The sequence below is a fragment of the Phoxinus phoxinus genome (genome assembly GCF_949152265.1).
Source record: "Phoxinus phoxinus genome assembly, chromosome: 1".
Classification (NCBI taxonomy): Eukaryota; Metazoa; Chordata; class Actinopteri; order Cypriniformes; family Leuciscidae; genus Phoxinus; species Phoxinus phoxinus.
This window is the reverse complement of record NC_136876.1, coordinates 20,134,916-20,159,276: the sequence shown is the minus strand read 5'-3', so window position 1 is coordinate 20,159,276 and position 24,361 is coordinate 20,134,916. Positions and strand designations below refer to the sequence as shown.

At 37.4% G+C, this 24,361-nt stretch overlaps 1 long non-coding RNA gene across 1 annotated transcript in view; it reads right to left on the bottom strand.

Moving 5' to 3' along the window:
• Positions 1–19,241, bottom strand: part of LOC306989947 — a 261,084-nt gene extending 241,843 nt beyond the window's left edge. The window contains exon 1 of the long non-coding RNA XR_013795785.1: positions 19,099–19,241. This is a non-coding gene — a long non-coding RNA (uncharacterized lncRNA). The remainder of the gene's footprint in view (positions 1–19,098) is intronic.
• Positions 19,242–24,361: the final 5,120 nt, after the last annotated feature.

Sequence of the window (24,361 nt, the reverse complement as noted above, 5' to 3'; positions counted from 1 at the left end):
TATTCAAACAGAAAACGGTTAAAAATTGTTATAAACTGTCAATTTATGACAAAGTGCAGCCTTGGTGAACATTAGATACTTAATCTTAACGACTACAAACTGTTAAAAAGTACACCTTTATATGAAACATGCATGTACTTTTTAAATGTATTATTATTATTAAACAAAAAGGTCCGTAATATTGTTTCAGATATCAAATTCAGCTGCTTTTTCTTTTATCCCTTAAGGATTTCAATTCATCTACGATTTATTCAAGTCCCATCATCATTAAACAATCCTGACATGCTAACGTTTATTCCTAAACCACACTATGACATATAGGAGACGTAGCATCACAACTAGGATAAATGCTATATGTAGTACCCATTTAAACAGAGAGGAAAGTTTATGAGACGTAATGAGAACGATTTAGTGGTGAAGCTGTCATTTAAGACAAGCGTCTCATCATGTTTTATTGACAACACGCATCTTCAGTTAGCCAGCAGGGAGGCAGCAACCCAGAGGCTGCAGATTGAACAGACGCAGGAAGCTAATGTGCTAATGCTGCCGCTTAATGACTCAGTGAGAGCTTAGCAAACTGTCCACTATAATAAGAAAGAACATCCTGTTCAAGAGGCAACATAGCTGCAAGTGATGCCGTTATCTGTTTATTGCCAATTACAGACATTATAACTTTAGTTTTTTGGGGGGATATTTTCCATTTATTGGTTTGTTTATTTGTTTTAACTAACGTTAGCATGTTTGGGTTGATTTAATGCTTGATAAATTGATGAAATAATGAGAAGTCTCTTGCTGTATATGAGCATATAACACTAAATGTGTGAATCTAACGTGATAGCAAGAGTGTGTGTGGTTTTACTTAGGTAAAATATAATTTGGGGGGGGGGGGTGTGTCCACGGAAGTTAGCTAAATCTGACAAAACCTCAACATAGGCTATATGTAGAGTAGACATATAGGCTACTTTGTGTTTTTAATTCTAAGAATGTAAAAAGTTTACTTTAATGTTTGCTTTCAAGAGGCCTGAACACACCAACACAAATGTTCAGCAAATAAATTGTACATTTTCACATACAAAAGCGAAAATGTGTGTGTGGTTAGACAGACTGAGAGAAAACACAAATGATGTGCTGCTTAAGAAACAGCAGAAATACAGTGGTGCACAAGGACAGCGGTATAATACGCTATGTAATCCTCAAGATGCTGATATTCCATATTTCGATTTTTTAAAATTTTCTTATGTTTGTCTCATAATTGCCTTTTATTATGTGCTCATGGTTCAAAATGTTGCAATAAACACACACACACACAAACAGAGCTACGCAACTGCTTACAAGCTTTGAAACAAAGTCAGACATAATTCGCTATGTTTGGTGAACGTGATTTTACCAACCACAACATCTTTGTTGATCCTGGAACAACATTCCAATCAACCAATCAGATTTGGGACAAGTCTTGATGGTGATGATTAAGTTTATCAAATACAAGAGTATACAGAAATAGAGCAGATTCTGGATTCTTCCTTTCCTATTCACTGTCGTGAGCGCCACCAAGTCAAAGTTTTATGTAACAGCAGTATCCGGACCAGTGACATTTTAGTATGATTTATTTTCTATTATATATATATATATATATATTTTTTTTTCTGTTTAATTTAAATGTATAAATGTGTGGTCATTTTCATAATTTTTTTTAATGTCTGTCCTTTTTTTTTTTTTACTTTTAGTTTTTCAGTAGCCTATATCAAGTTAAACAAAAAAATTATACATTTGGCAACTATCTGAAATAAGTTTAAGTTTTTTACATTTTATTTAGTTTCTGTTAACATTTATTTTGTTTCAGTTTTTAGGCTTAGTTCACTATAAAAGCACAACTCTTATTGGTTGTGTCGGTTTGAACGGAAGCATTAACTGCCATTCATTCAATTTTAAAATGTTATTGCACCAAACATTCATATTGGTGTAAACAAGCCTTTAGCCTCCATTTCCCATTAGCTTTACATAAAAAAAAACTACAGGTTAATCAGTGGTTTGGTTTGTCCCCATTTAGACAGTAAACGTGCATGTGTGTGTTTGAATTGGAAGGTCTGTTGGAAAACATACGTTTGAGGAAACCAGCTTTCCTAACCAAAAGGAAACAGTACAATCCCAGAAGACAGACAGGAAGTCCATGCAGCAGGACACCAGCTGACTGACATCACGAGTCATGACACACACACACAACCAATGCACCTTAAAGATTCTCAAGGGCCGTTCGACTCCATAATTTAGTCCAAGGTTCACACATTCATTTTCTCAAGATGGCAGAGTGAGAGTTCAAGATTTTCCACCCCTCCCTCAAGGCCTGACTGGTTTCCTGGAGGACGTCCCACCCCCTGTGGTGCGGCACGCAGAGAGATCGCTGACATTCAGGCGTTGGGCCGCGAGCTCGCAGGAATTCCCTGACAGAGACATAATGGCCTCCGGAGCACGGCGGCTCCTTTGGATTTGTTCCCTTGACTTCACATGTCTTCCCATCTCCTCCTGCGCACACGCAACGCCCTGTCAAAGAGGTCAGCGCTCAGGGTCATCAGTCACGTCACAGGGTCGTTTCCCGTCGATATTCGGCTTGATGTGTGCATCCCCGACATGTGGATCGGTGCTCGCATTCGTACGGCTCTGGAACCCTACCACTCTTCCTCTCTCCTCACCTGCGGCTCCACAGCGGGATTCCTCTGACATTCCCAGATCGTAAAACTCACAAGGATGTTGTTTCTAGTCCCACCTCCCCTTCTACTGTAGCGTGTGAACTGGCCATTCAGTCGACGGACCCCATGCATCCTCTGAGGGTGCGTCCATTTTTTCATGGTTGAGGACCAGAGAGGGGGAAACTGCTCCATTACAAAAATGCGGTTCTTCTACCGTGTTGTCAGAATTTCTTCCCACAAATCTCCAAATGTCTAAACAACACAATATAAAAATGTATATTTTCTTAAGCTTAGAAACAATTCCAAGAACATAAAAATACCTATTACAATGTACAAAACAATTGGCCTAGAAACTCTGCAACAATATTACAGTAATATTATTACTTAAGTCCTCTAAAGACATTGTCACTACACAAGATGGCGCAAGTCCATGTGATACGGCAAGACACGAAGTAGCTCCGGTTTCAGAATAAACAGTCTAATATACAGCATTGCCATGGACGTGGATAAATATTAGGAAATATCTGACCAACTGTCTATTGAGAATCAGGTAATCCAGAGAGTCATGTTATCAGACAGAATACTGGCTACATTTAAAGGAGTCAAAAGTAGAGACAAAATAATAATAATTGAAGACTGCAGTCACCTCACTGGCTGTAACAAAGTAGTGCCGCATGCCCCATGAAACAACACGTGCAATATGTAAAGCTCTTCAGCAAACAGCTCTAATTTGAGTCTTAATTACCTTTGACTGGCTCCAAGTACACTTAGGAGAGGCTCCCTACTGCCCAGAGTCCTCATTCTCCTTATTCAATAATAAACAAACATATGCACTCAAACCCAACCACATGCACACACACTCTTTTAATACACTCCTCTGCAAGTAGATTTAAGACAATCTCTCCATAGTTTCCTGTTTACTACTGTTTACCACTCATTAGCTTTGGCGCTGGATGTTTGGATGCTCTCACAGGAAAGACTGGCTCTCTGTCGGACTGACTGTCTCGTTCATTTTACCCTCCTCACTTTCTCTCTCTCCACTGTCTGGCCCGCACAAGTCTGTCACAAATGGATACACAGACAGGATGGTCTACACAAGTGGCTGCCAGAAACACACAAAAGGAGTGAGAGAGAATAAGTGCTGATGTTAAGAGAAATTAACTTTTTTTTCCCATAGTGCCGCAAGAGCTGAGAGGTCAACAACTGCTGACTACTAATATCATAACAGACCGAAAGAGGATTGATTTATCCATCCATTTCATCCCAAAGTAACATACAGTGGCCACAAAAAAAGTATTTGGACACATAAATCACACTTACAAATGTGTGAATGTCATTGCATTTGCAAAATATTGAAGCAAGTGGCATTTGTTTTATCTAAAGATTTTGAAGGAAAATATTTTAAAAAAGGTTTGTTTAAAATAATAAAACAATACTTGTACTGTAAAAATTAAGACTTTCTGGCTTTAAACTTAAAGTGAACTACAGTACACCTGTAAACTAGTGCTGTCAGTCATGATACCATAAACATATCTTATGATGCTGTACCGGCTGAAGTTTCATGATCCCCGGTAGTATCACAATGCCGTGCAATATTGTTTATTCATAATTCAAAACTACAAAATGGACCAAATTTTCATAAATAAAAAGAAAACTACAAGACTAGATTTTCCTCTGAATACTTAATGAGAATGAATAACTGGCTATTGTTACCAATCAAATTAAATCAATCTAAAAAAAAAAAAAACTATGTTAACTGCAGATGTGACAGAGGCTGCATCTGAAGTGGCATATAGATGTTTTTACACTGACATTTTAATGTTGCTCAGAGGTGGTATTCCTATTTATCCATATACATACACTGCAACTACAATTGTTTAAATAATGTTATGAGATTAATATTTTAAATCTAATACTATGAATATAGAAATATGAAATGTTGAAAAAAAACCTGAAATAATATGCATACTTTTAAATGGGAAACTAAAACCGCCAGTAGGTGGCAAGTCTCCTCTACACCCTCATTCACTATGCCCTACATTACTCACTAATTCACTAATGAACTTGAGGGAGTGAATGAAAACAAGTGAGTGAATTCGGACCCCGAGTGCCCCGGAAGGGCTCCTGCTTTTGCATATCTTGTAGCTTGTGCTTGCTGTTTAATAATTATTTGAAACTTGGCAAACTGGCAGCTCCAGTAGTAAAATGATAAGATTTATCATAAACGGCTTTGACAGTTCCAATATGGCGGATGGATTACGTATAGTGGCTGATATAAGTATGTTTGAGCGTACATTGATTGTACACTCGCCATTGCAGTGCATTGTGGGATTGACTGAGTGCACTCAATAACGTTCACTATGGTTTCTTTCAGACACTACTGCGAATGGCACCCTATTTAAGGGGTATAGAGGGCGATTTCAGAGTCAGTAGGCGTGTTTCCATTACAGATTTGCGCAAAACTTTTGCCATTTTTTCAAAATGTCAACAAAAAATTAATGCTAAATGACGCACAGGAAGCACGTCAATGACGCACGTTTCCATCGACTGATGTTATGCGACTAAAACTTTTTTTTTTTTTCGCGCGATAAGTCATTCCAAAAATTATGGCAATGGACGTTGGTAGGTTTATGTATATCCCTGCCAACGCATTAGCCATTATTATTAATCGAAGGAGACGTAGGTGTGTTATCCAAGCACCAATGGCAAGGAAAGACCCTTATACTGTGAGCAGCACATATATGAGGCGTTTCTGGGTGTTTCTCCCTCATATCTGCTTCAAGGTCTTGATTGTGGCATTACTCTGAGGTTTAGAATCCAGTATTCCTGTAATTCTTTTCAATTCAATTCAATTCAATTCAATTCGGCAATTTAAAGGGCAATGGAAACGCGGCCACTGTTTTTGTGAATGGCTCATTGAATCATTGATCAAAAACACAGATTCATTCAGAAACAAAACCCCTGCTGTGTGTTCAGAGAAGCGCAATTTTACAGTTCTGCTTTGTTTAGAACTATTTTCATTGGTGAAATAGAGAGAAAATATAAATATTGACAATGTTGTGTCTAAACTGTCAGTTAATAGTAACTTTTTTGTTTATTAAACTGTTAATTAAATTGATTAAAATCAATTACATTTGCAATCGGAAACTATGCTTGCTGATATTCAGAAAAACAGCTGACTTGTTCATGTCATATTGTGTTATAAATATAAAAAAACTCATACAGGAGCATATTTTGGCACCATACCTTGAAATTTACAACTCTGGCTGGAGGACAGTATAGCCTATATATTGTGGAATATAAATTCATTTATAATGTTAAAATCATATTATACGGATTTAAATGATTGATAAGAACCGAGTGCAAATGCGACAGGAATTGTGACATCTACCATGGATTTGTGCTAATGCTAACCAGTCAAACCTTGAGCCCTAACTTGAGTTTGAAGCCTGAATGCTAATATGGAATTAGATGTTCCAGCAAAATAATCATTTAGATGCTTCTGATCTTCACCTACAATGTCTTACCAAGTTCATCATCCATCCCTTCACTTTCACACATGCAAGTCTAAATCTGTCTAGTCTTTTTCTGTCTTTCATTCTGTCTTTTTCCTGCACTCATTTGTTCTCACAATCCTTCTCTCTCTCTCTATGCTGACAGTAATGATGAGCTATGTTCAGTCAGGCTGGAGATGAGAGACACATCAATCTGTCTCTTCCGACACACTTTACATTTGATTTGTTTTCATAGGGCCAGAGTTCCACAGCTGAAGAAGAAGAGCATGAAAGAGAAAGATTTGAAGGTATAAAAGACTCGTACAGCAATTGCTAAGCTTTCATATACTCACTGTCACCCAAAAAGGGCAGTGGACCTTCATATTACCTACAGATTAGAGGAAAGACAGAGATTCATTTCAAAGAGCACATGGAGTTCAGATGCATAATTTTCTCCTTTCACATTTCAGAAGCGTTTGTTTGTGCCTGTGAGGTTGTGTTGCACCACAGCTGTTGGTGCGTGTGTGTGTGTGTGTGTGTGCGTGTGTGTGTGTGTGCGTGTGTGTGTGTGTGCGACGTGTGTGTGGCCGCAGGCGGTGTGTTCTGCAGTAATGGGAACGGTGTTTGAGACTGAGACTGTATTAACAGGATAATTGAGTTGCTCGATCAGGCAGAGCCGAATTCTGTAAAGATTCGTAGAGTTGGGCAGACTAAACCGCCTCCGCCTTTCTTTCGCTCTTTCTTTTTTATGTTTTCCTTTCTTTCTTTCTTTCTTACAGCCCACCTATTCGCTCTCATGCAAACCTTTGATGCTGTATTAGTAAAGTCCTCTCACAAATCACAATTAAATAACATTTACAACACGATACTCAACTATACCTGTTCTAAACCTGTTTTTTTTTTTGCGGATACTGAGATCAAACACACAAGACAGGTTTCATTATATTAGTGACAACATTTCGGACAACTGAGGAAATTTCATATAACCTGTAAACCCAAACACATTTACTCACAGAAGAACTAGATTTCAACAGACAGACAATCTAGAACGGTAGAAAGAACAATAGGCAGACAGACAGATTTATAAAAATAAAAAAATTCTGTTAAAACTTGTATACGAGACGTGAAGCCGTTTAAATTATTTTAGTCAATTTAGTTTTTTAGTGTTTATAGCACATTGGCATTGCATTGTCAAACCACTCAACATGCCACTGATGCAGAACTCATACTGAACCCGGATAATTCCTTTAGAAAAAAAACACGGATTTCCCCCTGCGATGTGAACAGAACAGGAATACACACTCATCAGAGGAGCGGCTCGCGTGTGAACGTGGCCTGTGAGACTTTACTGACGGTTGATATAAACTATACTGTCTCTCCTCTTCCCTCTCTCTCTTTCTCCAGATGGTAATGTTCTCTTTCTCGTCCCTGTGCAGACTCAGCTTCTGTAAGGAAGGAGATTTATGGGAGCCCTTCGTCTCAAAATCACCACTCTGAGTCCCTGCACACACCAGGGTGTGTGTGGGTGTGTTTGACGGCGTATCTCAGTGCTGCAGCTTGTGTGTGTGTGTGTGTGTGTGTGTGTGTGTGTGTGTTTACATTCTACCCTGCTGTGCATGTGCGCACACACTCTAAAACACACTCGTAACCACACAAACATACTGCAAACAAACAGGGGAGTATGGCAAATAAGAGTGTGTGCGTCACAGGCAGGAGGGTTGCATGTGTGTGTGTGCTCATCTGCAACCTGCTTGCTCTCTCATTTTCAATCTCAGCCCAATTAATTTAGCAGAATTAATCTCTCGCTGTGCACAGCCGTTCCTACCACACACACACACACACACCCCGCGACACAAGGCACAGTCAAACATGAAATAGTGTCTCATGCCACCATCCATCTGGCATCTTAACACACACACACACGCATGCCCACACCCCGGTGACATTTGCAGATTGGGAGTGTGTGAGAAATGGGGGAATGATTTCCTCTCCTAATGAAGAACTTGCTGTGTTCTTGCGGGTGGAAAGCAAAGGGCGGAGGAGATGAGGACGTTTTTTAGTTGAACAATCAAAGGAAAATAAAATATGTTTCCTATATGAATAAAAGTCGAATTAACTGGTTAAGAGGTTAAGTGATTTTGTCCCAAACCATTTCTACAATGGCATGCTGTAGAAACAGGGATGCACAGTACCAATATTGAAATGCTGGCCAAAACAATAAGCCAATAATTCATTTATTTTTAATACTGAAAATCAATAAAATGGCTGATATTATAAAACTATACTACCGGTATTTATTTTAATTATCCTCTTAAATATTTTTTTTTTTTTAAGTAAATAGTTTCATTTTATATCTGCTATTAAGATATAACAGTATAAAGTATACAAGATGAATAAACATTGCTATTAAAAAAATCATCCATTTCATTTAATGTTAACGATGATCTAAATCTTAAGATTTCAGGAAAAAATTAGATATCAATTTTGTAAGTAAATTGAACATGCACCACCGTTTGAAAGTTTGAGGTCAGTAAAAAAATTCAGAAAGGGTTCATTAAATTGATCAAAAGTGACAGTAAAGCCTTATTACATGGTTACAAAAAAAATGCATATTTCAAATGTCATTCTTATGAACTTTTTTTTCAAAGTATCTTGAAAAAAAAATGTATGACAGTTTCCACAAAAATATTAGGCAGCACAACAGTTTTTGACATTGATAATAATAATAAATGTTTCTTTAGCATCAGATCATCATATTAGAATGATTTCTGAAAGATATAAGAAGAATAAATTACATTTTATTATTTTATTTATGTATTGTTTTTTATTAAAGAAATTCAGCCTTAGATCTGATAGGAGCGTTAGATACTTTCCAAAAACCTTTAACCTTTTTTGTATAAAAAACCCCAATAACCGTTATGGTACCGACATATTATACATCCCTACAAAAACAAAGAATTAACTAATCAAGTTATGTTCAAATCAGACTAATCTCCTGCCACATGGAACATGTGGTTCTGGCTCAACGCAGCATTCTGCTGTTACGATCCCTCCGCCAAATTAAATGCACGTCTGAGGGGGTCTGCATGGCACCCAGCTGTCCTGCCCAATGTATGCCAGGGACAGTCTTGCCCGCTCGCCATGCCAGCAGTTGCCCTAGCAACCCCAAAGCAATGATCAGTACCAAGGGCTAAGAGAACAGCCAAATCTGATGCTTACATGAATTAAATAGTAAAACCTCCTTCAAAAAGTACAGAAGCCTATGAGGATCATGTATAAATATATGGCCCAGTAAATATAATAACTTAATGCATCTCAATATTACAATTATATGTGATGGTCTTCTTGTCTATGAACGTTATGCAACAGATATGTGTCTAGAGCATGAACAACAGCTTGCTTGTCTTTTTCGCTGTGTCTGACCTCATAAATAAAGGCTGCACAATCTACTTTATTGAATATAAACTAACACAATATATTTTTACAATATATTGCCACTATTGCTTTTTCATGGTTACAATTATACATCCTGGGTTTTTATGAATATTACAATGACATGTGTACTTCTAGTGTTAACTCTATCCGACTCTATGTTATGAACGTACTTTAATTGGCGCAGGTAATGACTACCATGTCAATGATATCTGCGGTAAAATTTCAACGCTTTGAGCTAAACAGAAACCAAAACGCTGGCTCAATAATGGCCTGAATAAACCAAAGAGTGTCACAATTATCCCTGCTCTCCTTTTACTTCAGCACTTGGCGGACCTGAAGAACTTTAATCATCTCCGGTTGGGTAAGTGGAAGTCAAAGCAGAATGACTTCATTAAGCATAACAAATAAAAGCAATCATTGACAACTGTTGTCACATCACAGAAGAACTAAGAATAAGAAGATCAGCTGATTTTCAAATCACAACTGGCTTTCCAGTTCACAGCTGTTACATTTAGCCATTTCAGCACACTAAACTAAAACTGAATGCAAAGTAGAGAGTCACTAGTGTTCATTTCATCAACGGTCCACCAGACACTGCTGACATCTAGAGTCCAAACGCTGCTATTAACAAGCTGCCTTCATTTCTGATTAACAATCACTGGGGGCCAAAATTCTCCTGAGCTTTCATAGTCATTGAGCTGTTAAAATAAAGCACTGTGATTTTAATGCTGGGCGAATCTGGGTTTTTACTGAGATTCATTCGATTTAATTTGTAATTTGATTCTTTGAAGCAACTTAATTGGATTGTTTTTTAACTCAGTGCTCACACCGAAACAAATGCAAAGCGCGAATCAGAACGGATTAGCATCGAGCGGCGCTCCAATCAGAACAAAGCGTTCCCGTTACACCGTCCTGAAATATCCCTGCGGCAGTCCAGTGGCCTAGAAATTATGGACCGGGCGTGACGGCCTCAGGACAACTTCCTCTTGCTTTCAAACTCTCCATGTTTGAAGTCACGGCACGCCCTGTTCTCAAACACGTCTCTGGGGTGAATAAAAGCTGGATCACAGAGTTTCGGTTAATGAATAGAAGGAATACAAGGTCCAGCGGGTTTGCGGACGAAATAGTTAACCTGTGTGCCGTCAGGCTTTCAAGAAGGGTCCTGAGGGTTGATCCCACCAGAGATCACAGCGCTGCCTGGTATGCACCATTCATCTTATTGTATGGGCCACAAGAAAAAAAGCCAGCAAGGACGTGTTTATATGTGAAAAACGAGTCTAGATTATGAGCTTCCGTCCCACAATTTTCCAAACGCCATGTTTTAATGGGTATAACAGTATGGAGGGGATGTTTGGTTCTTCAGGGATGAACGGTTTCACCACGTGTCGGACCATAAATGCTTGTGTGCGGTAAGCACGGATCCATTTAGCGTCAAATATGATGCTCGAAAGCATCATGATTCACTCCAAATCAGCATCGCGACCCACACTTTCCCTTAAAACACCTCCAGGCCTCTGTTTAGAAACAAAAGGGATGATGGAAGATAGATGCGCAGGTGCATGCAGAGATGAGATAAGCCAGGGAAGACGGGCGGGAAACTAGCATGAAAGAGAGGAATTAAAGGAAAGCATTAGAGGAGGAACAAGAAAGAGCATTCCATCAGTAGGCACGGAAGGGCATTACACAGCGCTTCATTTTTCCTCCCGACCTCGCAACGACCCCACCGCTGATGGGGTGAAGAGCAGGTGGAAAGAGAGAGAGAAAGAGAGCGGGAGGTATGAGGAATAGGGCTTTTAGGAAAAGCCGGCAGCATGCTGGTTAAAAATATCTCTCTGACGATGCCACATGGTGCGTTTGTGATGTCAGATGTTTACAAGCGGCCTCGCCAACATGCTCATTAATGCGGCGAAATACAAAAAGGATAATGAGATGGGAGGAGAATGCATCCGTTTCTTGGTCACATTCTCTTCCTCTTATATAAGAATTGTGCTTTTTCGTTCGCATTTATTCATGCATCTCACTTTTACTAGAACTAGCATCCTCACTCGCATACACCGTGCTGCATCGCATGCCCTCAGGGACCAAGTGTGATTGAGAATGGGGGGTCTGCCATTGCCCTGCCGTTGAACCCGCTTCGTTCCTCCTTTTGAAAACGCATGCTATGAAACCTCATCAGCAATGGCTGCACCTTGCTGCAGATCTCTCGATTTTGACCTCTCCTGCTGCGTCCCATGCGTACCGACGCGTCACAATCAACACGCCGAGAGATCGTTCCACTGCTAATTCGTTCTGTACCTTTGTCTTTCACTGCTTCTAAAAGGCACAAACACTGATGTGGCACTGCATGGGGCTGCACGATTAATCGAAAACCGAAATTGCCATATGGCTTAAAGCGATTATCAAATCGGAAAGGTTATGATTTAATTGGATAAATATGTGTGCTGCGTGTTTCAGAGTGAAGCGCAGCACTGTGTTCTTACACAAGAGCAGCTCAATACCTGCCGGAGTTTGAAACGACTCGGTTCGCAGTAAATGCAGCGCCACACAAACTCAATCTCTGCATCTGCTCTGAGTTTGGGTCGACTTAACGTGCATTTGGGAACGCAACATGAGCCGACCATCTTCACATACTTCTAATGAGAAGCACTTACCAACAAAAGAGAAGTTTAAGGGCTCCCTGTGGTTTTCCGTCAACATAAAATGGATGGTTTAATGTTTGAAAATTAAGAAATTAAGTAACATTAGAACTGTAATTTTACAGTTGTTTTGGCCAAATTGTTAAGCCCTACAAACAAGCGCAGCAAACCTTGACTTTTTCACATTTTAAATCTCAGGGGTTTTTTTTATTTTTTTTTTATTGTCCCTCGTGTCAGTTGGCCCATCACAGTGGTGTGGATGACAAAATTAGCTCTGTCCTGTCAACTCTGCACACTTAACTGATAGAAGACCATCTCAAAAGTACAAAAATCCTTCAACGTCGCTCCCCAGGGGAGCGAGATACAGATGCTTCTGTGAAGTCGTAACGGCGGTTTAAAGTGGACGCGAGTGGCTGTGGCCTAATGATGCCTGTTTACGCCGCTGTCCTCCATCTGTAATGATTAGAGGCAGGATAGATGAGCCCTTGGGCACTGCCACCGAGCCAATCAGACCCCACGGATGCAACCAACATCCTACGGTGGCTCGGATGAGACACGAAAACTGACCCCCAGATGACCCTTGAATCTGACCGCCGACTGACCCCGGTTACATGCAGGTCAGACACAGGCCAAATACATGCATCCTACTAATTTGAATGATCAGACTAACTGATCACCGCTTGTATGTCTTTTTAGGGACATTGTAGAGCTTTTAGAGGAAGAAGCACCCCTATGCCACTGACCGCCAGACGACCCGCATCGCGTTCCGGGTGAATTCGAGGTCACATGAATATTAATCGAAGTGTGTGAAAATTCTGAAGTATGCGGTGGGAGCTACGGGGTAAAAAACGACATACTGCTACTCTGATATAATAATTTAGTATTTTTTAAAAAGAATAAAATCCAAAACCAAACATAACTTTCATTGGAAATATCTGGCTTGGATTCAAACACACCAACACAACTAGGGATGCTCAATATTAAAATGATGGCCGATACCACAGACCAATAATTAATAATGCTGCCAATAAAAAAAATATATATAAACCAATAAATATCTTAAAATTCTATAATATTTTGCCGTTTTAAATGGTTTAAAATGCCACATATTCATGTTAAGATTTGAAAAAAATGACAGTTATCATTGTACAATTAATCATTATTTAAATGTTTTATTTTATTTTAGTTAACTATTACATTTGTAATTTTTATTATACATTTTTTTGCCACTTTTAAGGCCATTTTAATGCTGTTAATGCAGAATTTTAGACATATTCTTTTCTGGTTAACCGAATATGGCGATCTGTTTACTTTATCGTTCTATTTGTACCAGGAGCTGCATGAAAAGTGTCTGCATTAAGACGCATATTCTTAAGGAATTATATGATTGTTGTGCCATGGAGTATAGGAGTTGAAACATTCACACAAGCAGTTCTGTGCATCACATGGAGGTCAACAGTAATAATTTGGGTCAAGCCATTACACCTTATGAATGTTACCAGACGTTTGGGTTTTGCAGCATGATGCTGACTACGGAGTGACCTATGATGACAGACCGAAGTCATAGAGTTTGAAAGCTTGCTGAATCATCTGGAGCTTTTTTGAACACACTCCGATGACTGCCGAATGACCCCAGGCTCCAGGTCATGGCGGGGGCAGATATGTATTAGAATAGTGGAAACTAGGCAACATCGTCGATTTGCTACTGTTGCTTTAGGGAAATGCCTTGTAATTGACCGGTTGACGACCTCTGTGTTGATGTGGAACGAGAGGTTCATTTTAGGTTAGCTACTAGGCTGGCAATCTGAATACTTTGTTTCTATAGAAAAAAACAATATGTAAATAGCCTAATCTTTCTTTTCTTAACATTAACAGCTTTTTCAGGCTAGTTTCCAACTGTACATTGGGAATGAAATATGAGACAACTAGTATAATCTCACACACTGAAACTCAAGACCTGCCCTTTGATGAGACTGACCAACAGAACCATCTCCGTGGCTTCGGGGTCTTGAACACACCACTGATGTTGACCAAAATGTGACCTGATGTTGACCGAGAGATGAACCGAGGCCGCAGACTGACCCCTCTGTCGCCATGGCCGCCAGCTGACCTCTGGAAAGGTCACAGAGATCAGAGCCTGTGGTCAGATCAACGCTGGACACAAAGAGTCAGTGAGAAGAATGAGAAAAGAAACATAGGGAGCGAATAAGAGAGTGAAAGAGAAAAGGAAGACATGGGGTCAGAGGTCACTATCTAAGCTCTTCCTTTCTCCATTTCATCATCCTCGGTCCCTCCTTTCTCTCTTCTGCTCCCTCATTTTTGAGTGACCTCTGACTTCGACGTGTGTTACGGGCAACGCTTGGGCTGACCTGACCATGAACGCGTCCTAAACACTGCAAATAACACTACTCTTAAAGGGACAGTTCAGCCAAAAATGAAAATTCTGTCATCATTTACTCGCCCTCAAGTTGTTCCAAACCTCTATGAATTTCTTTGTTCTGTTGAACACAAAGGAAGATATTTTGAAGATTGTGGGAAACTGAACAGTTCAGGGGCACCATTGACTTCCATAGTATATTTTTTCCTATGGATGTCAATGGTGCCCCAGTGTCCTGGTTACAAACTTTCTTAAAAATATATTCCTTTGTGTTCAGGAGAACAAAGATATTCATACAAGTTTGGAACAACTAGAGGGTGAATAAATGATGACAGAATTGTATGCACCATCCCTTTAAGCCGTGTTTTTGCATTCATTGTAAATTCTAACAAGTTTTCTAAAAAAAAATCTAAAAACTTTAAGGAAAAATTGAAATTAAGTAATCTGCTGAAAGTAAAGAAAGCAAACTCTTCTCCAGTAAATAAGTAATAAATATCAAGCTATAGTTTAATATGTGAATTTCAGTAAGGTACTTATATTTAATAGCAAGATTACTGTGTTGATTTCATCTAGCCTAATTAAAATTGTTATATTTTGTACTAAAAACAAATACCAAAATACTATTCTCATCATTTAATCTTCCATTTTAAGGTATGGAGTGTTTTTTTTTTAAATGTGCAATTTTATCAAGAAATCAAGGTCAGTTTCCAGACTGTATGTTTTGTAATAAAATAGATGTTTCTGAAACATCTGTCCACGTCCAGACTTGTACATTTACAGACCTCCTGAATAAACAGCAATCTGCTGTTATACAATTACAAATCATCAGGCAACATCGATTTTCCATTACCAATATTCCTAAAAAACAATTTTTTTTAAAAAGCCTTACTATTGTTTTTTAGACTATCAAAAAAAAAATCTGTCAATGGGTGAGAAAAATCTACTTTAATGCCAGATAAATTCTACAAAAGCCATTGCTTCAAGTAAATTTGTGAACAATAAATCAAGTACTTTTGCATTATAAAAATGTGTTTTATTATTATTAATACATTATAAATAAATACATTAAATAACAAGATACTTGATTTACTTATGACTCACATCATTTTATAAAATTTCTGGTTAAAGTATAAAAATAAGTAAAAAATGAATTCAAGTTATATATATGTGAAAAAAATCTTACATCTTTAGAAAATTTGCTTAAATTTAAATTGTGCACAACAAATAATATGATTTTTTTTTTTTACAGTGCAAATATCTAAATATCCTTACAATAGTGGCAAAGAAATAAAAAGTTACACTAATTCAATATATATTATCTAAAAGCAAGTTTTAAATATTTCTAAATTTAGCTTGAAGTAAATTTATTGTTTTTTAAAGATACGAAGATGTTTTCCATTAAAATTCAGGAGGGTAAATGCTTAATAAATTATATATTTCAGCGAACGGCTGTTTCAGATGAATCAAGATTGTTTTATTTTATTTATTTATTTCCTCTTTGCGTAATTTCTCCATCGTCATCATCAAAACTGAGCAGATTGCAAACACTGATAATTGTATAATCAAACTAAATCAACAAGAACTTGTTGTATAAACCCCCCAAAAAACGTAAAAGGCATTTTGACATCTCAGACAGCAGCCTCTATCTGTAACAAGTCTCTTTCACCGTCAACATATTCCTCTGAACTCAAGCAACAAATCATGACAAGATCTGAAAGAATACAGAGGGATCTAATCTCAGGTTGTCCGAATGATTCAATTCAGATGCAAAACAGCACAGTGACCAAGCAAGTCGATCGATTCTGCCGCTGCATCGAACATAAACATGCCGTTTAAAACCTATATCACATTCAGATAATGGATGAAAATATAAAAAGCGACACAGAAGCAGGTATTCAAGGAAGAAGATGGGTCCGGGAAGTAGAACGCTGACCTCTGACCTCAAAAGCACAGCAAGAAAGCGGCAGATAAAGAAGTGGCGTTTGATGTGTACGTGCAGTACAGTGCCAGCTTCGGCTTTCTGCAGAAGGAAGAATGTTAAAGACTTCTGCACACATGGGCTACGGATAGATTACACCTCGCCTCACAGCGGGAGGAAGAGCGAGATGGACAGAGAGAGAGGTGAGGGGGCAGAAATAAAGCAAAAGAAAAGAAGATATTGTCAAGAGGACGAGATGGAGATGAGAGAAGAGTGGAAGAACGTTATGAAGAGGATGGTTTAAATTGAGATGAAAGGCCCGGCGGAACAGAAGAACGCCGATTCCCTCTGTGCCGCACTTATCACGGCCATTCCACACGCGGGTCTCTCAGGTCACGTATCTGTTACCGTGTCTGGGAACGGCCTATCCTTCTGCTATCTTCATAGGAGGTGACATTTAGGAATCCCAGTTAGGGCTCCCTCTGCTGTGCGCACAGACAATGGCACATATTTCCTTTAAACTAGATCACACACTTTGAGTGTGCACAATTATGAAAATAAAGTATGACTGCTTTAATGGGTATGGTATGATTTCATTATTTTTTTAATAAATGTACAAGTAAATACCCAAAAAGGTCTAAATGCAAACTGACATGCTTGTTCTATTTGCACATAATTGTATCTTTGTGTCATAACTACAATGTGAGAATCGGTTAGCGAAATTTGCACTTTACTAGGTATTCTGCATATGTCCATAACCTTTAATGTAATATTAAGATCCTCGGTTCTGATTGACAGGGTCGATGACAAATAAGGATTTCTGACATGATAATGGAAATAGTTTAAAACACACGCAACTAGTTCTTAAAAATTGAATCGTGTGGTGTGTTGTGTTGGTTCTGCACATTTTTGGAAAATGTTTACTTCTGGGAATATTTAACTGAACAAGTCTAAAAACATCATCAAGCGGTCTAATCATTTAGTAATGAAATACTTTCCTAGCACCTCGGGAAAGCCCTTAAAACCCTAAAATATGGTTTAAAAAAATTATTTAAAGATAAACTAATTTGTTAAATATCATGAATGTTTTAGTCATGAATATCACAACATTTTCTTAGGGGTATTCCATCTAAACTGAGCGAAACATTCTTTTTCATAAAAAGGTCAAGATGTGATTTATTTTTTACTTTTGACAAATATATGAATCACAAAATGTTTTATTTGTTGTAATATTAAGACATTTTATATTAACATAGGCTAATACATTTGGCAGCTACATTACTGCATTAATGATGCTTTTTCTTTTTCAAAATCTCCAGATAGTTAGGCTACATCACCTAGACATTTTTGTCTTTAAACAACAACAAAAACAAATTTATATCAAAATTACATATAATTAAGAAATTGAAAATACTGTATGTTTATCCTAATTATAGATGTGTATCCAAGTCATCATTTTGCATAAATTGTATTTCCAAAGTATTTTTGAATAACAAATAACCTAACGAGTATTACATTATAGCCTACACCATTACCTATAAATATGTTTTTTTTTTTATTGTTTAAAAATATCAAATGAATAGGCTATATATAAGATAGTGTATATTTGATAATCTTTTTTGATTTCACTAGAATTCAAACGATCATGCAGCATGACAAATGTTGCTATACAAGTTCTCAAATATTATGAGTTCATAAAAAACTGAATATGTAGTAATTATAAATTATCACAAATATGTAAAATATCACAAAGCGGGCTAGACTACAGCATATCCCGCCCCAGAAGATACTGCTAAAAGCCACGTTAAAAGTCATGCATTTTAACTACCGTTGCCTACTTCACACATACATAATTTTCTTTCATACCTCGTTCACTCCTCTTCAACAAAACCATCTTTAATCCCATTTTAAGTTTTCATTTTAAGCATTCGCAAATAACAGAAAAGGCTAAATGTCACCAATAGTCCACCACGGGTATAATCTCGTATTACTCCCAAGCGCCATCTGGCAGTGAGAAGCGGTACTGCAGCCGCGCGCGCTGCTCTCTGTCACTGTCTCTCAGCGGTAAATAAAGCAGGCCTCAACGGACAGGCGGGATTCTCTATTTCACGGTATGAACGGCTCTATGGACGCATCTGACAAGCAGATGCTCTAGGCGGGATTACATTCCTGTGCCTCGATGATAGTGTATCGATTTTTATTCCCCCAATAGGCAATGTAGATAACTCAACGCTAGCCGACCTAGGTTTCATCTAGGCTACATCAGAAAATAATCAAATCAGCGAGTTTCGACTAAACTAGCTTGAAATCTGAAGCATGTGTCCACCACTGAAATATTTCCCTTCTCTATCCCTGTCCAAAATTTGAAATCATGTCAATACAATAAAGTTTCGTGTTGCTAAAGTAACGGCACGCGCAGCAGCGTCTGATTTCGTGTGAAATTTGAAGCGAAGTGTATGAATTCCATCAAACTCACCGTTTAATGTTCTTCACTTAGCATTATTTAAATTGTATGTTAGACGTAAAATCATTTCTGGTGTTTGTTTTGCATTACCTTGATATTCTTAGCAGCAGGCCAGGCAGTGTTACTTCACACTCGTGTGTTCAGGAAACGGGCTGTTGCGTGTCTCACCGATAGGTGGCAGAATAACACAACTTTTCACCAGTTTGCTGACATCACTCCCGGCATCAGGGGGCAGCACCTCCTTAACATCTGTTCACATCAGGCGCAAAGGGAAGTAAATAAAGTAAAAACAAAACACACACATACATTTATTTTGAAAGAAAAAAAAACTACATAGCTTTGATCATAAAATTAAGCATTTAAATGTCATCTTACTTGATATATTATTGGGAGATACAGTGAGTTTATGTGAGTTGTCTGCTATAATGCTATATAAAAACTATAAATTCCCCCGGTTTCACAGACATGGCTCAAGCCTAATCCCAGACCCAGACTAAAATGCATGTTTGAGCTGTTTTAACTGAAACTTGCACTGTCAGTGCCACTGTTTTGTCTCAAGGTTTGTCTCAGGGTGTACACCAGTAATGTTTTTAAGGCACATTTATAAAAGCTACTTCAATGTCCTGACTGAACTGAGGTCTTATCCTGGCTTAATCTAAACCATGTCTGTGAAACCAGGCCATTGACTATCAGTATAATAAGCTATCAAAATGTCATCTTTTTAATCATATAGGCTAAATGACAACATCTGCACAAAATTACATATTTTTGCTCCGTTTGGGTCCCTAAATTGGGTTATTTCCCAATTTTAAAGAATCCTTTATGCCAATAAGGTTATAAATAAGGAATGATTATATAATAGGCTACTGTCAAGTTCAACTTTATTGTCTACCGATTAAGTATGTTTACAAGCTATTCAATTAATAATAATAATAAAATAAATAAAAAAATCAGAATCCATGAAACGATCCCATGACGAGTTCATACCATTAGGGATCCCATCCCTAAAAGGTTCAACTTAGGTAAAGTTGGTTTTATATTCGCACATTCACACTTTTTTGCTTAAAAAGTGTCTCAATAACATATGCAATAAAGCATATATTTGCAAAATAAAAGCAGCTACATGATCTTTAGGACAAGGATGGTGAACTACAACATTTCCCACAATCGATCAAAATGGGCAAGTATTGTTTTAATGGCATACAAACTTGCGAATGTTCACTGAATGTCCAATGTAGTGCGGTGAACAAGATAGGGACCGTCTAAAAAGTTGTCTTTTTTTTTTCATTGTGTGCAAACAGACAACTACATTTTTGCAAACTACAGATGTACCAGCAAATATCTCTCACATTGTGTGTTCTAATGCTATTGATTGTACTTTAGCAACAATAAAAAGTGCATTATAATGATTGTATTTAGGAAACCTGCCTCACTGTACATAATTTACATAAGTACTTTTTAGAATAAAATTACATTAATTCACCAAAGGGATTTTTTACTATCCGAAGGTTGTAGCATGTTCCCAGTGACCAGTCTGACTTACTACAGGTGATATTTTTTACAAAAACTCCCTTACTGTACATACAATTGACAAATATGTTTTTTTTTAAATTACAGTAATTCACAGTAAGTTTTTTTTCGTGTTCAAAAGGCTGTAGTGCTTTCCTTCGGACCAGACTGACTTACTACAGGTGAAATTTTGACAATACCTCGCTTACTGTACAATTATCAAATATGTTTATGTAATAAACATATTATTACATATATTATTACATATTTTTATTGCATATGTTTGTGAAATAAACTGTAATTCACCTATAGTGATTTTTTTTTAATATTCCAAAGGTTGTAGTACTTTCCTAGTGAAAGAACTGACTTACTACAGGTGAAATTGTGACAATACCTCGCTTACTGTACGTACAATTATCAAATATGTTTATGAAAGAATTACTGTAATTCACCGTAAGTATTTTTTCATGTTCCAAAGGTTGTAGTAATTTCCTAGTGACCAGACTGACTTACTACAGGTCAAATTGTGACAATACCTCCCTTACTGTACGTACAATTGACAAATAAGTTTATGAAAAAATTACTGTAATTCACTGTAAGTATTTTTTCGTGTTTCAAAGGTTGTAGTACTTTCCTAGTGACCAGACTGACTTACTACAGGTCAAATTGACAATACCTCCCTTACTGTACAATCATCAAATATGTTTATGTAATACACATTATTACATGTTTATTACATATGTTTATGTAATAAACTGTAATTCACCTATAATGTTTTTTTTTATATTCCAAAGGTTTTAGTACTTTCCTAGTGATTAGACTGACTTACTACAGTTTAAATATTGCCAATATCTGCCTTACTGTAAGTACCCTACATACATATTATTATGAAAAATTACTGTAATTTCAGCTTGTTCCATGTTCCAAAGATTATAGTATGTTCCTAGTGATCACTCTACTCAATTCATTTTGATAAATGTTTTAGATAAAAGTAAGTATTAGAACTGCTGTTCCTTGTACAACACATTTCTTTCATTGATTAAAATAACGGTAAAGATTTTAGCTTAATCATATTTTCAACATTATAAATAAGCAACACCCTTAGTGTAATGATTCAAGTTTAGTTTTTGTTATGAAGTCCCGAAGAAGTGGATTCTAGAATCCACTGCTGCTTCAATGTATATCTAATGAGTGATTTTAATCAAGGTATTTATCAATAGTTTTCCTTCTAAATATCAAATGAGTTGAATGACTTCTCTAGGCTTATGAGATTTTACTTTGTTATAGAAATTACCAGTGTGATTATCGAAAATGTTATTTAATGTATCCTTTAAATGTCTGTATTCTGAGGTGTGACTGAAGGGTCTGGCCCATGCCAGGAATGCAGTAACAGTGCTTGCTCATTTAGCCCGGCTTCCAGAGATGAAATATGGACTTCTTTAACAGGTGTTACTACATCCATCTGCTTTTCTAGGGTACCCTGATAGCAATGGTCTCAGCAGGGGTCATTGAAGTCTATAGTTGAGAGACCATTTCTTAGTTAAAGTCTTTACTTTACAGTTGATTTAAAGTGTTCTCTCCTTGAGAGAAAGAACATGTTATCTTGATGTTTTGAGAAGACTCTCCTGTTTATTGTTAAAGCCTGGCCAAATCCAATCTTGAAGAAACTGTGTCTGTGTGTGTTAGTATTATTGGTTACAGGTTAAGGAACAAGTGGAAATAGCTGCAAGCAGCGATACGGGGCCAAGCCCCTGAAGCAGCAGCAAGAGCAGGAAGAGTAAAAACAGCAGAAATTGAACATACATGAAAAAACAGCTGGTTCAGAAGTACAGGTGAAAATTAACTCAAAATGAACAGAAGTTCAGATGAGAATGAACACATAATGAACAAGACAAACTTATTTCTAACCCAAGAGGAAGAAAGATTAGTACAATGTTAAATAATAAAGGAATCGATATGACACAACATTACACACAATTTTATAAAGTCGTTCCACACGGGCTTGAACCCACTATCTCTGGGTGAGATGCCTGACTCTCATCCCATTGCGCCACTGGGAAGTTGTGTTTTTGTGCATAAGGTCCATACTTCAAGTACAAAATACTTCAAAATACATTTTTATATACATTTGCTGCATGTTGGTATTTATTGAGTTCCTTCACATATAGACACCATATCTGGAGTCTTCTCTTGCGGTCTGGGCATGTGCCACACAGGATTCGAACCCACAACCGGAATGGTTCGGGGCTCGTAGTACGTGGTTTAGCAGCTTGTGCCACTCAGTTGACACTGTCTTACTAAACTGCCGAGGAGAGGGTTCAATGTAAGAATGAGAACACAAAAGCATGTTAACCAGATTAGCAAGCTAAATTAGCTTAATGCTAATGTAGCTTATGGTTAGCCTGAATGTTTGTGTACTGTATGTACAGTAAGGGAGTTATTGGCAAAATTTCACCTGTAGTAAGTCAGTCAGGTCATTAGGAAAGCACTACGCCCTTAGGAACACGAAAAAATACTTTAGGTGAATTACAGTAATTTTTCACAAACATTTGTCAATTGTACGTACAGTAAGGGTGGTATTGTCACAATTTGACCTGTAGTAAGTCAGTCTGGTCACTAGGAAAGTACTACAACCTTTGAAACACGAAAAAATACTTACAGCGAATTACAGTCATTTTTTCATAAACATATTTGTCAATTGTACGTACAGTAAGCGAGGTATTGTCACAATTTCACCTGTAGTAAGTCAGTCTGGTCACTAGGAAAGTACTACAACCTTTGAAACGCGAAAATATACTTACAGCGAATTACAGTAATTTTTTCATAAACATATTTGTCAATTGTACGTACAGTAAGGGAGGTATTGTCAATTTGGCCTGTAGTAAGTCAGTCTGGTCACTAGGAAAGTACTACAACCTTTGAAACACGAAAAAATACTTACAGCGAATTACAGTCATTTTTTCATAAACATATTTGTCAATTGTACGTACAGTAAGGGAGTTGTTGTCACAATTTGACCTGTAGTAAGTCAATCTGGTCACTAGGAAAGTAGTCTAGGTGAATACGCATCAAATATCAAACCTAAAACTATGTTTACCCTGTTTGTCAACTTTTTTTTTGAAAACTTGACTATGTTCGTGGCGCTGTCCAAGTATGTGGTACTGAAGGTCATGATCCAGTCTGAACCTTGGGTAAATTTGGTTTTATATTCATATATTCACCGAGATGTTCAATATCTCGTGAGCTGAATATTGTTCCTACACAAATAACATTGTTTCAATATTTGAATCTTCCTCAAAACGAGCTTTCCTTCAGGTTTGCACTTTGCAGATGGTCCCTTCTTAGAAGCCTGCGCATAGAGATCAATGTATTTTGTCCACTGCGAAGGAAAGATCGTTTTAAGGAAAAATAGGTTGTAGCTTCTGGTTTTATATGTGTAGTTATATGTGATAGGTGTTTTGTGTAGCAACAACGTTTAGTTCACGAGTTATTGAACGCGGAAGTCCGCGAATGTGCGAATATGCGAAGTAAAGGTAAAGGTACCTAAGTAAAGGTTCAATATGAAGCAGCAGACAGAACCCTTTAAGATTCTATATAGGAACCTTTTCTTTTAAAAGTGATACAATTTAATACACTGGATTTTCCTGACTCGTATTTAAAATGTCAGGCTTTAATTTCCTGATACAAAAATGTAATATGTAGCCTATTATTATAAAAATGCCCATTGCATTTTCAGATTTTATACATTTACATGACTTTTCCAGGTCTAGAAATCACACTTTTAAAATTAGGCCTATTTAGTGGTTTCAGCCAATTTGAATGTTTCTTATTTAAAATGATTTTA